The sequence below is a fragment of the Coffea eugenioides genome, unplaced genomic scaffold, assembly GCF_003713205.1.
Source record: "Coffea eugenioides isolate CCC68of unplaced genomic scaffold, Ceug_1.0 ScVebR1_578;HRSCAF=1276, whole genome shotgun sequence".
Lineage (NCBI taxonomy): Eukaryota > Viridiplantae > Streptophyta > Magnoliopsida > Gentianales > Rubiaceae > Coffea > Coffea eugenioides.
Genome location: NW_020864428.1, coordinates 1 through 10,970, shown reverse-complemented (window position 1 = coordinate 10,970; position 10,970 = coordinate 1). Strand labels below are relative to the sequence as shown.

The 10,970-nt window shown below is 42.6% G+C and overlaps 15 non-coding genes and 3 pseudogenes across 15 annotated transcripts; all 18 read right to left on the bottom strand.

The window, feature by feature from the left end:
- LOC113758572 lies at positions 1–112 on the bottom strand (annotated as a pseudogene; the record flags this gene model as incomplete).
- A 414-nt stretch (positions 113–526) lies between these two features.
- Positions 527–645, bottom strand: LOC113758560. Its single transcript, XR_003466782.1, has one exon. It is a non-coding gene; the product is annotated as a 5S ribosomal RNA (ribosomal RNA).
- Positions 646–1,060: 415 nt separating this feature from the next.
- Positions 1,061–1,179, bottom strand: LOC113758569. The gene has a single exon (XR_003466790.1). It is a non-coding gene; the product is annotated as a 5S ribosomal RNA (ribosomal RNA).
- A 429-nt stretch (positions 1,180–1,608) lies between these two features.
- On the bottom strand, positions 1,609–1,727 carry LOC113758574 (annotated as a pseudogene).
- A 414-nt stretch (positions 1,728–2,141) lies between these two features.
- On the bottom strand, positions 2,142–2,260 carry LOC113758576. The gene has a single exon (XR_003466794.1). It is a non-coding gene; the product is annotated as a 5S ribosomal RNA (ribosomal RNA).
- A 415-nt stretch (positions 2,261–2,675) lies between these two features.
- On the bottom strand, positions 2,676–2,794 carry LOC113758562. Its single transcript, XR_003466784.1, has one exon. It is a non-coding gene; the product is annotated as a 5S ribosomal RNA (ribosomal RNA).
- Positions 2,795–3,757: 963 nt separating this feature from the next.
- On the bottom strand, positions 3,758–3,876 carry LOC113758575. The gene has a single exon (XR_003466793.1). It is a non-coding gene; the product is annotated as a 5S ribosomal RNA (ribosomal RNA).
- A 411-nt stretch (positions 3,877–4,287) lies between these two features.
- Positions 4,288–4,406, bottom strand: LOC113758568. Its single transcript, XR_003466789.1, has one exon. It is a non-coding gene; the product is annotated as a 5S ribosomal RNA (ribosomal RNA).
- A 393-nt stretch (positions 4,407–4,799) lies between these two features.
- Positions 4,800–4,918, bottom strand: LOC113758567. Its single transcript, XR_003466788.1, has one exon. It is a non-coding gene; the product is annotated as a 5S ribosomal RNA (ribosomal RNA).
- A 421-nt stretch (positions 4,919–5,339) lies between these two features.
- On the bottom strand, positions 5,340–5,458 carry LOC113758564. The gene has a single exon (XR_003466786.1). It is a non-coding gene; the product is annotated as a 5S ribosomal RNA (ribosomal RNA).
- A 413-nt stretch (positions 5,459–5,871) lies between these two features.
- Positions 5,872–5,988, bottom strand: LOC113758570. The gene has a single exon (XR_003466791.1). It is a non-coding gene; the product is annotated as a 5S ribosomal RNA (ribosomal RNA).
- A 398-nt stretch (positions 5,989–6,386) lies between these two features.
- LOC113758573 lies at positions 6,387–6,510 on the bottom strand (annotated as a pseudogene).
- Positions 6,511–6,918: 408 nt separating this feature from the next.
- On the bottom strand, positions 6,919–7,037 carry LOC113758561. Its single transcript, XR_003466783.1, has one exon. It is a non-coding gene; the product is annotated as a 5S ribosomal RNA (ribosomal RNA).
- A 431-nt stretch (positions 7,038–7,468) lies between these two features.
- Positions 7,469–7,587, bottom strand: LOC113758565. The gene has a single exon (XR_003466787.1). It is a non-coding gene; the product is annotated as a 5S ribosomal RNA (ribosomal RNA).
- Positions 7,588–8,574: 987 nt separating this feature from the next.
- On the bottom strand, positions 8,575–8,693 carry LOC113758563. Its single transcript, XR_003466785.1, has one exon. It is a non-coding gene; the product is annotated as a 5S ribosomal RNA (ribosomal RNA).
- Positions 8,694–9,108: 415 nt separating this feature from the next.
- Positions 9,109–9,227, bottom strand: LOC113758571. Its single transcript, XR_003466792.1, has one exon. It is a non-coding gene; the product is annotated as a 5S ribosomal RNA (ribosomal RNA).
- Positions 9,228–9,638: 411 nt separating this feature from the next.
- Positions 9,639–9,757, bottom strand: LOC113758559. Its single transcript, XR_003466781.1, has one exon. It is a non-coding gene; the product is annotated as a 5S ribosomal RNA (ribosomal RNA).
- Positions 9,758–10,747: 990 nt separating this feature from the next.
- On the bottom strand, positions 10,748–10,866 carry LOC113758577. Its single transcript, XR_003466795.1, has one exon. It is a non-coding gene; the product is annotated as a 5S ribosomal RNA (ribosomal RNA).
- Positions 10,867–10,970: the final 104 nt, after the last annotated feature.

Here is a 10,970-nt window from a genome sequence, read left to right as displayed (position 1 = left end):
AACACGAGGACTTCCCAGGGGGTCACCCATTCTAGTACTACTCTCGCCTAAGCACGCTTAACTTCGGAGTTCTGATGGGATCCGGTGCATTAATGCTGGTATGATCGCACCCGCCACTTTCCTTTCGCTTTATTCCTTTAAACTACCCAGTCCTGCGAAGCAGTGTGGCTTTTCTAGACCGAAATTCATTTTAAGCGTCAATACAAGCATTTTCCTCTTATCCTTTTATTTATTTACTTTATATTTTTTTTGTTATTGATTTGCACCTTATTTTTTTCCCTCATCCCGCAACTCTAAATTATGATGAAATCAATCCTTCACGCTTGCGGTGATACATTTGCGCCGACAAATTTGAGCGACGATCCGGGCTTTGATCGAGCAATACCGTTCCTGATTTGTCTCGCGCCTACAGACCCGCCTTCATGCTTCGACAAGGAGCAAAATATAAAGCAATCGTTCCGACGGAGCTAAATTACTACAGGATAAAGAACGAATAGGAAATTTCGATTTCGAAACAAAAAAAAGAGGGGTGCAACACGAGGACTTCCCAGGGGGTCACCCATCCTAGTACTACTCTCGCCGAAGCACGCTTAACTTCGGAGTTCTGATGGGATCCGGTGCATTAGTGCTGGTATGATCGCACCCGCCATGTTCCTTTCGTTTTATTCTATTAAAATACCCCGTCCTGCGAAGCAGTGTGGCTTTTCTAGACCGAAATTCATTTTAAACGTCAATTCAAGCATTTTTCTCTTATCCTTTTATTTATTTACTTTATGTTTTTTTTTGTTCTTGATTTGCACCCTGTTTTTTTCCCTCATCCCGCAACTCTAAATTATCATGAAATCAATCCTTCACGCTTGCGGTGATACATTTGCGCCCACAAATTTGAGCGACGATCCGGGCTTTGATCGAGCCGTACCGTTACTGATTTGTCTCGCGCCTTCAGACCCGCCTTCATGCTTCGACAAGAAGCAAAATATAAAGCAATCGTTCCGACGGAGCTAAATTACTACAGGATAAAGAACGAATAGGAAATTTGGATTTCGAAACAAAAAAAAGAGGGGTGCAACACGAGGACTTCCCAGGGGGTCACCCATCCTAGTACTACTCTCGCCTAAGCACGCTTAACTTCGGAGTTCTGATGGGATCCGTTGCATTAATGCTGGTATGATCACACCCGCCATTTTCCTTTCGCTTTATTCCTTTAAACTACCCAGTCCTGAAAAGCAGTGTGGCTTTTCTAGACCGAAATTCATTTTAAGCGTCAATACAAGCATTTTCCTCTTATCCTTTTATTTATTTACTTTATATTTTTTTTGTTATTGATTTGCACCTTATTTTTTTCGCTCATCCCGCAACTCTAAATTATCATGAAATCAATCCTTCCACGCTTGCGGTTGATTACATTTGCCCCGCCGACCAAATATTTGAGCGAGAATTTCAGGGCTTTGATCGAGCAAACACCGTTCCTGATTAGTCTCGCGCCTCAGACCCGCCTTTCATCTTCGACAAGGAGCAAAATATAAAGCAATCGTTTCCGACGGAGCTAAATTACTACAGGATAAAGAACGAATAGGAAAATTTCGATTTTCGAAACAAAAAAAGAGGGGCATGCAACACAGACTTCCCAGCGGGTCAACCCATTTCTAGTACTACTCTCGCCTAAGCACGCTTAACTTCGGAGTTCTGATGGGATCCGGTGCATTAATGCTGGTATGATCGCACCCGCCATTTTCCTTTCGCTTTATTCCTTTAAACTACCCAGTCCTGAAAAGCGGTGTGGCTTTTCTAGACCGAAATTCTTTTTAAGCGTCAATACAAGCATTTTCCTCTTATCCTTTTATTTATTTACTTTATATTTTTTTTGTTATTGATTTGCACCTTATTTTTTTCCCTCATCCCGCAACTCTAAATTATCATGAAATCAATCCTTCACGCTTGCGGTGATACATTTGCGCCGACAAATTTGAGCGACGATCCGGGCTTTGATCGAGCAATACCGTTCCTGATTTGTCTCGCGCCTACAGACCCGCCTTCATGCTTCGACAAGGAGCAAAATATAAAGCAATCGTTCCGACGGAGCTAAATTACTACAGGATAAAGAACGAATAGGAAATTTCGATTTCGAAAGAAAAAAAAGAGGGGTGCAACACGAGGACTTCCCAGGGGGTCACCCATCCTAGAACTACTCTCGCCCAAGCACGCTTAACTTCGGAGTTCTGATGGGATCCGGTGCATTAGTGCTGGTATGATCGCACCCGCCATGTTCCTTTCGCTTTATTCTTTTAAAATACCCCGTCCTGCGAAGCAGTGTGGCTTTTCTAGACCGAAATTCATTTTAAACGTCAATTCAAGCATTTTTCTCTTATCCTTTTATTTATTTACTTTATGTTTTTTTTTGTTCTTGATTTGCACCCTGTTTTTTTCCCTCATCCCGCAACTCTAAATTATCATGAAATCAATCCTTCACGCTTGCGGTGATACATTTGCGCCCACAAATTTGAGCGACGATCCGGGCTTTGATCGAGCCGTACCGTTACTGATTTGTCTCGCGCCTTCAGACCCGCCTTCATGCTTCGACAAGAAGCAAAATATAAAGCAATCGTTCCGACGGAGCTAAATTACTACAGGATAAAGAACGAATAGGAAATTTGGATTTCGAAACAAAAAAAAGAGGGGTGCAACACGAGGACTTCCCAGGGGGTCACCCATCCTAGTACTACTCTCGCCTAAGCACGCTTAACTTCGGAGTTCTGATGGGATCCGGTGCATTAATGCTGGTATGATCACACCCGCCATTTTTCTTTCGCTTTATTCCTTTAAACTACCCAGTCCTGAAAAGCAGTGTGGCTTTTCTAGACCGAAATTCATTTTAAGCGTCAATACAAGCATTTTCCTCTTATCCTTTTATTTATTTACTTTATATTTTTTTTGTTATTGATTTGCACCTTATTTTTTTCGCTCATCCCGCAACTCTAAATTATCATGAAATCAATCCTTCACGCTTGCGGTGATACATTTGCGCCGACAAATTTGAGCGACGATCCGGGCTTTGATCGAGCCGTACCGTTCCTGATTTGTCTCGCGCCTTCAGACCCGCCTTCATGCTTCGACAAGGACAAAATATAAAAAGCAAAATCGTTCCGCACGGAGCTAAATTTACCCTACAGATCCGATAAAGAACGAATTAAATTCGATTTCGAAACCAAAAAGGGGTTGCAACACGATGGACTTTCCTAGGGGTCGCCCATTCTAGTATACTACTCTCGCCTTAAGCACGCTTAACTTCGGAGTTCTGATGGGATCGTGCATTAATGCTCGGTCATGATCGCACCCGCCATTTTCCTATTCGCTTTATTCCTTAAACTACCCAGTCCTGCCGCGAAGCAGGGTGTGGTTCTAGACCGAAATTCATTTTAAGCGTCAATACAAGCCATTTTCCTCTTATTCCTTTTATTTATTTACTTTATTATTTTTTGTTATTGATTTGCCACCTTATTTTTTTCCCTCATTTCCGAAACTTCTAAAATTATCATGAAATCAATCCTTCACGCTTGCGGTGATAAATTTACGCCCACAAATTTGAGCGACGATCCGGGCTTTGATCGAGCCGTACCGTTACTGATTTGTCTCGCGCCTTCAGACCCGCCTTCATGCTTCGACAAGAAGCAAAATATAAAGCAATCGTTCCGACGGAGCTAAATTACTACAGGACAAAAAACGAATAGGAAATTTGGATTTCGAAACAAAAAAGAGAGGGGTGCAACACGAGGACTTCCCAGGGGGTCACCCATCCTAGTACTATTCTCGCCCAAACACGCTTAACTTCGGAGTTCTGATGGGATCCGGTGCATTAGTGCCGGTATGATCGCACCCGCCATGTTCCTTTCGCTTTATTCTTTTAAACCACCCCGTGCTGCGAAACAGTGTGGCTTTTCTAGACCGAAATTCGTTTTAAGCTTCGATTCAAGCATTTTCCTCTTATCCTTTTATTTATTTAATTTACATTTTTTTTGTTATTGATATGCACCTTATTTTTTTCCCTCATTCCGCAACTCTAAATTATCATGAAATCAATCCTTCACGCTTGCGGTGACACATTTGCGCCCACAAATTTGAGCGACGATCCGGGCTTTGATCGAACCGTACCGTTCCTGATTTGTCTCGCGCCTTCAGACCCGCCTTCATGCTTCGACAAGAAGCAAAAAATAAAGCAATTGTTCCGACGGAGCTAAATTACTACAGGATAAAGAACGAATAGGAAATTTGGATTTCGAAACAAAAATGAGAGTGCAACACGAGGACTTCCCAGGGGGTCACCCATCCTAGTACTACTCTCGCCCAAGCACGCTTAATTTCGGAGTTCTGATGGGATCCGGTGCATTAGTGCTTGTATGATCGCACCCGCCATGTTCCTTTCGCTTTATTCTTTTAAAATACCCCGTCCTGCGAAGCAGTGTGGCTTTTCTAGACCGAAATTAATTTTAAGCGTCAATTCAAGCATTTTCCTCTTATCCTTTTATTTATTTACTTTATATTTCTTTTTGTTATTGATTTGCACCCTATTTATTTCCCTCATCCCGCAAATTCTTCACGCTTGCGGTGATACATTTGCGCCGACAAATTTGAGCGACTATCCGGGCTTTGATCGAGCAATACCGTTCCTGATTTGTCTCGCGCCTTCAGACCCGCTTCATGCTTCGACAAGAAGCAAAATATAAAGCAATCGTTCCGACGGAGCTAAATTACTACAGGATAAAGAACGAATAGGAAATTTGGATTTCGAAACAAAAAAAAGAGGGGTGCAACACGAGGACTTCCCAGGGGGTCACCCATCCTAGTACTACTCTCGCCTAAGCACGCTTAACTTCGGAGTTCTGATGGGATCCGGTGCATTAATGCTGGTTTGATCACACCCGCCATTTTCCTTTCGCTTTATTCCTTTTAAACTACCCAGTCCTGCAAAGCAGTGTGCTTTTCTAGGACCGAAAATTCATTTAAGCGTCATACAAAGCATGTTTCCTCTTATCCTTTTATATATTTACTTTATATTTTTTTTGTTATTGATGGCAACCTTAATTTTTTTCCCCTCATCCCGCAACTCTAAATTATCATGAAATCAAATTCCTTCACGCTTGCCGTATACATTTGCGACGACAAATTTGAGGCGCGATCCGGGCTTTGATGCGAGCAAATACCGTTCCTGATTTGTCTCGCGCCTTCAGACCCGCCTTCATGCTTCGACAAGGAGCAAAATATAAAGCAATCGTTCCGACGGAGCTAAATTACTACAGGATAAAGAACGAATAGGAAATTTCGATTTCGAAACAAAAAAAAGAGGGGTGCAACACGAGGACTTCCCAGGGGGTCACCCATTCTAGTACTACTCTCGCCTAAGCACGCTTAACTTCGGAGTTCTGATGGGATCCGGTGCATTAATGCTGGTATGATCGCACCCGCCATTTTCCTTTCGCTTTATTCCTTTAAACTATCCAGTCCTGCGAAGCAGTGTGGCTTTTCTAGACCGAAATTCATTTTAAACGTCAATTCAAGCATTTTTCTCTTATCCTTTTATTTATTTACTTTATTTTTTTCTTGTTCTTGATTTGCACCCTGTTTTTTTCCCTCATCCCGCAACTCTAAATTATCATGAAATCAATCCTTCACGCTTGCGGTGATACATTTGCGCCGACAAATTTGAGCGACGATCCGGGCTTTGATCGAGCCGTACCGTTCCTGATTTGTCTCGCGCCTTCAGGACCGCCTTCATGCTTCGGACAAGAAGCAAAATATAAAGCAATCGTTCCGACGGAGTAAATTACTACAGGATAAGAACGAATAGGAAATTTCCGGTTTCGAAACAAAAAGAGAGGGGTGCAACACGAGGACTTCCCAGGGGTCACCATACCTAGTACTTTCTCGCCCAAACACGCTTAACTTCGGAGTTCTGATGGGATCCGGTGCATTAGTGCTGGTATGATCGCACCCGCCATGTTCTTTCGCTTTTATTCTTTTAAACCACCCCTGCCTGCGAACAGTTGTGGCTTTTCTAAGACCGAATCATTTTAGCTTCGATTCAAGCATTTTCCTCTTATCATTTATTTATTTATTTACCATTTTTTTTGTTATTGTATGACCTTATTTTTTTCCTCATTCCGCAACTTCTAAAATTATCATGAAAATCAATCTTCTACGCTTGCGTGATAACTTTTGCGCCCAAAATTGGAGCGACGTCCGGGCTTTGATAGAACCGTACGTTCCTGATTTGTTCTCGCGCCTTCAGACCCGCCTTCACGCTTCGACAAGAAGCAAAATACAAGCAACGTTCCGACGGGCTAAATTACTACCGTAAAGAACGAATAGGAATTTGGATTTCGAAACAAAATGAGGTGCAACACGAGGAACTTCCCAGGGGGTCACCCATCCTAGTAACTACTCTCGCCCAAAGCACGCTTAACTTTCGGAGTTCTGATGCGGATCCGGTGCATTAGTGCTGGTATGATCGCACCCGCATGTTCCTTTCGCTTTATTCTTTAATAACCCCGTCCTAGCGAAGCAGTGTGGCTTTTCTTAGGACCGAAATTAATTTTTAAGCGTCAATTCAAGCATTTTCCTTCTTATCCTTTATTTATTTACTTTATATTTCTTTTTATTGATTTGCACCCTATTTTTTTCCCTCATCCCGCAACTCTAATTATCCATGAAATCATTTCACGCTTGCGGTAGATACTTGCGCCGTCAAATTTGAGCGACGATCCGGGCTTTGATCGAGCAATACCGTTCCTGATTTGTCTCGCGCCTTCAGACCCGCTTCATGCTTCGACAAGAAGCAAAATATAAAGCAATCGTTCCGACGGAGCTAAATTACTACAGGATAAAGAACGAATAGGAAATTTGGATTTCGAAACAAAAAAAAGAGGGGTGCAACACGAGGACTTCCCAGGGGGTCACCCATCCTAGTACTACTCTCGCCTAAGCACGCTTAACTTCGGAGTTCTGATGGGATCCGGTGCATTAATGCTGGTATGATCACACCCGCCATTTTTCTTTCGCTTTATTCCTTTAAACTACCCAGTCCTGAAAAGCAGTGTGGCTTTTCTAGACCGAAATTCATTTTAAGCGTCAATACAAGCATTTTCCTCTTATCCTTTTATTTATTTACTTTATATTTTTTTTTATTGATTTTGTTATTGATTTGCACCTTATTTTTTTCTCTCATCCCGCAACTCTAAATTATCATGAAATCAATCCTTCACGCTTGCGGTGCATACATTTGCGCCGACAAATTTTGAGCGACCGCATCCGTGGCTTGATCGAGCCGCTTACCGTTTCCTGATTTGTCTCGCGCCTTCAGACCCGCCTTCATGCTTCGACAAGAAGCAAAATATAAAGCAATCGTTCCGACGGAGCTAAATTACTACAGGATAAAGAACGAATAGGAAATTTGGATTTCGAAACAAAAAAAAGAGGGGTGCAACACGAGGACTTCTCAGGGGGTCACCCATCCTAGTACTACTCTCGCCTAAACACGCTTAACTTCGGAGTTCTGATGGGATCCGGTGCATTAATGCTGGTATGATCGCACCCGCCATTTTCCTTTCGCTTTATTCCTTTAAACTACCCAGTCCTGAAAAGCAGTGTGACTTTTCTAGACCGAAATTCATTTTAAGCGTCAATACAAGCATTTTCCTCTTATCCTTTTATTTATTTACTTTATATTTTTTTTGTTATTGATTTGCACCTTATTTTTTTCCCTCATCCCGCAACTCTAAATTATCATGAAATCAATCCTTCACGCTTGCGGTGATACATTTGCGCCGACAAATTTGAGCGACGATACGGGCTTTGATCGAGCCGTACCGTTCCTGATTTGTCTCGCGCCTTCAGACCCGCCTTCATGCTTCGACAAGAAGAAAAATATAAAGCAAATCCGTTCCGACGGAGCTAAATTTACTAACAGGATACAAGACACGAACTAGCGAACATTTGCCGATTTCGAAACAAAAAAGAGAGGGGTGCAACACCGAGGCACTTTCCCAGAGGGGGTCACCCATCCTAGTACTACTCTCGGCCCCAAGCACGCTTAACTGAGTTTCTGATGGGATCCGGTCGCACTCAGTTGCTTGGTATGATCACCACCCGCCATGCTCCTTCGCTTTTATTTCTTTAACCACCCCGTGCGCGAAACAGTGTGCTTTTCTAGACCGAAATTAATTTTAAAGCCTTCAATCTCAAAGCATTTTCCCTCTTATCCTTTTATTTATTTACTTCTATATCTTTTTTTTGTTCATTCGATTCTGGCACCCACTATTTTTTTTTCCCTCATCCGCACTCTAAATTATCATGAAATTCAATCCTTCACCGCTTGCACTGGTGATTACATTTCTCCGCCGACAAATTTGAGCGACGATCCGGGCATTGATCGAGCAATACTGTTCCTGATTTGTCTCGCGCCTTCAGACCCGCCTTCATGCTTCGACAAGAAGCAAAATATAAAGCAATCGTTCCGACGGAGCTAAATTACTACAGGATAAAGAACGAATAGGAAATTTGGATTTCGAAACAAAAAAAATAGGGGTGCAACACGAGGACTTCCCAGGGGGTCACCCATTCTAGTACTACTCTCGCCTAAGCACGCTTAACTTCGGAGTTCTGATGGGATCCGGTGCATTAATGCTGGTATGATCGCACCCGCCATTTTCCTTTCGCTTTATTCCTTTAAACTACCCAGTCCTGCGAAGCAGTATGGCTTTTCTAGACCGAAATTCATTTTAAACGTCAATTCAAGCATTTTTCTCTTATCCTTTTATTTATTTACTTTATGTTTTTTTTTGTTCTTGATTTGCACCCTGTTTTTTTCCCTCATCCCGCAACTCTAAATTATCATGAAATCAATCCTTCACGCTTGCGGTGATAAATTTGCGCCCACAAATTTGAGCGACGATCCGGGCTTTGATCGAGCCGTACCGTTACTGATTTGTCTCGCGCCTTCATACCCGCCTTCATGCTTCGACAAGAAGCAAAATATAAAGCAATCGTTCCGACGGAGCTAAATTACTACAGGACAAAAAACGAATAGGAAATTTGGATTTCGAAACAAAAAAGAGAGGGGTGCAACACGAGGACTTCCCAGGGGGTCACCCATCCTAGTACTATTCTCGCCCAAACACGCTTAACTTCGGAGTTCTGATGGGATCCGGTGCATTAGTGCTGGTATGATCGCACCCGCCATTTTCCTTTCGCTTTATTCTTTTAAACCACCCCGTGCTGCGAAACAGTGTGGCTTTTCTAGACCGAAATTCATTTTAAGCTTCGATTCAAGCATTTTCCTCTTATCCTTTTATTTATTTAATTTACATTTTTTTTGTTATTGATATGCACCTTATTTTTTTCCCTCATTCCGCAACTCTAAATTATCATGAAATCAATTCTTCACGCTTGCGGTGATACATTTGCGCCCACAAATTTGAGCGACGATCCGGGCTTTGATAGAACCGTACCGTTCCTGATTTGTCTCGCGCCTTCAGACCCGCCTTCATGCTTCGACAAGAAGCAAAATACAAAGCAATCGTTCCGACGGAGCTAAATTACTACAGGATAAAGAACGAATAGGAAATTTGGATTTCGAAACAAAAATGAGAGTGCAACACGAGGACTTCCCAGGGGGTCACCCATCCTAGTACTACTCTCGCCCAAGCACGCTTAACTTCGGAGTTCTGATGGGATCCGGTGTATTAGTGCTGGTATGATCGCACCCGCCATGTTCTTTTCGCTTTATTCTTTTAAAATACCCCGTCCTGCGAAGCAGTGTGGCTTTTCTAGACCGAAATTAATTTTAAGCGTCAATTCAAGCATTTTCCTCTTATCCTTTTATTTATTTACTTTATATTTCTTTTTGTTATTGATTTGCACCCTATTTTTTCCCTCATCCCGCAACTCTAAATTATCAAGAAATCAATTCTTCACGCTTGCGGTGATACATCTTTGCCGCCGACAAATTTTGAGCCGACGATCCGGGCTCTTGATCGAGCAATACTTTCCTTTGATTTGTCTCGGCGCCTTCAGACCCGCCTTCCATGCTTTCGACAAGGCAGCAAAATATAAGCAACTCGTTCCGACGGAGCCTAAATTACTACAGGATAAAGACACGCAATAGGAAATTTCGATTTCGAAACAAAAAAAAGCAGGGGTGCAAACACGATGGGCACTTCCCAAGGGGGTTCAACCCATTCTAGCTCACTACTCCTCGCCTAAGCACGCTTTAACTTCGGGCAGTTCTGATGGGATCCGGTGCATAATCCTGGTCATGATCGCACCCGCCCATTTTTCCTTTCGCTTTATTCCTTTTTAAACTACCCAGTCCTGCGACCAGCAGTGTTGCGGCCTTTTCTAGACCGAAAATTCATTTTCAAACCGTCAATTTCAAGCATTTTTCTTTTATCCTTTTATTTATTTACTTTATGTTTTTTTTTGTTCTTGATTTGCACCCTGTTTTTTTCCCTCATCCCGCAACTCTAAATTATCATGAAATCAATCCTTCACGCTTGCGGTGATAAATTTGCGCCCACAAATTTGAGCGACGATCCGGGCTTTGATCGAGCCGTACCGTTACTGATTTGTCTCGCGCCTTCAGACCCGCCTTCATGCTTCGACAAGAAGCAAAATATAAAGCAATCGTTCCGACGGAGCTAAATTACTACAGGACAAAAAACGAATAGGAAATTTGGATTTCGAAACAAAAAAGAGAGGGGTGCAACACGAGTACTTCCCAGGGGGTCACCCATCCTAGTACTATTCTCGCCCAAACACGCTTAACTTCGGAGTTCTGATGGGATCCGGTGCATTAGTGCTGGTATGATCGCACCCGCCATGTTCCTTTCGCTTTATTCTTTTAAACCACCCCGTGCTGCGAAACAGTGTGTCTTTTCTAGACCGAAATTCATTTTAAGCTTCAATTCAAGCATTTTCCT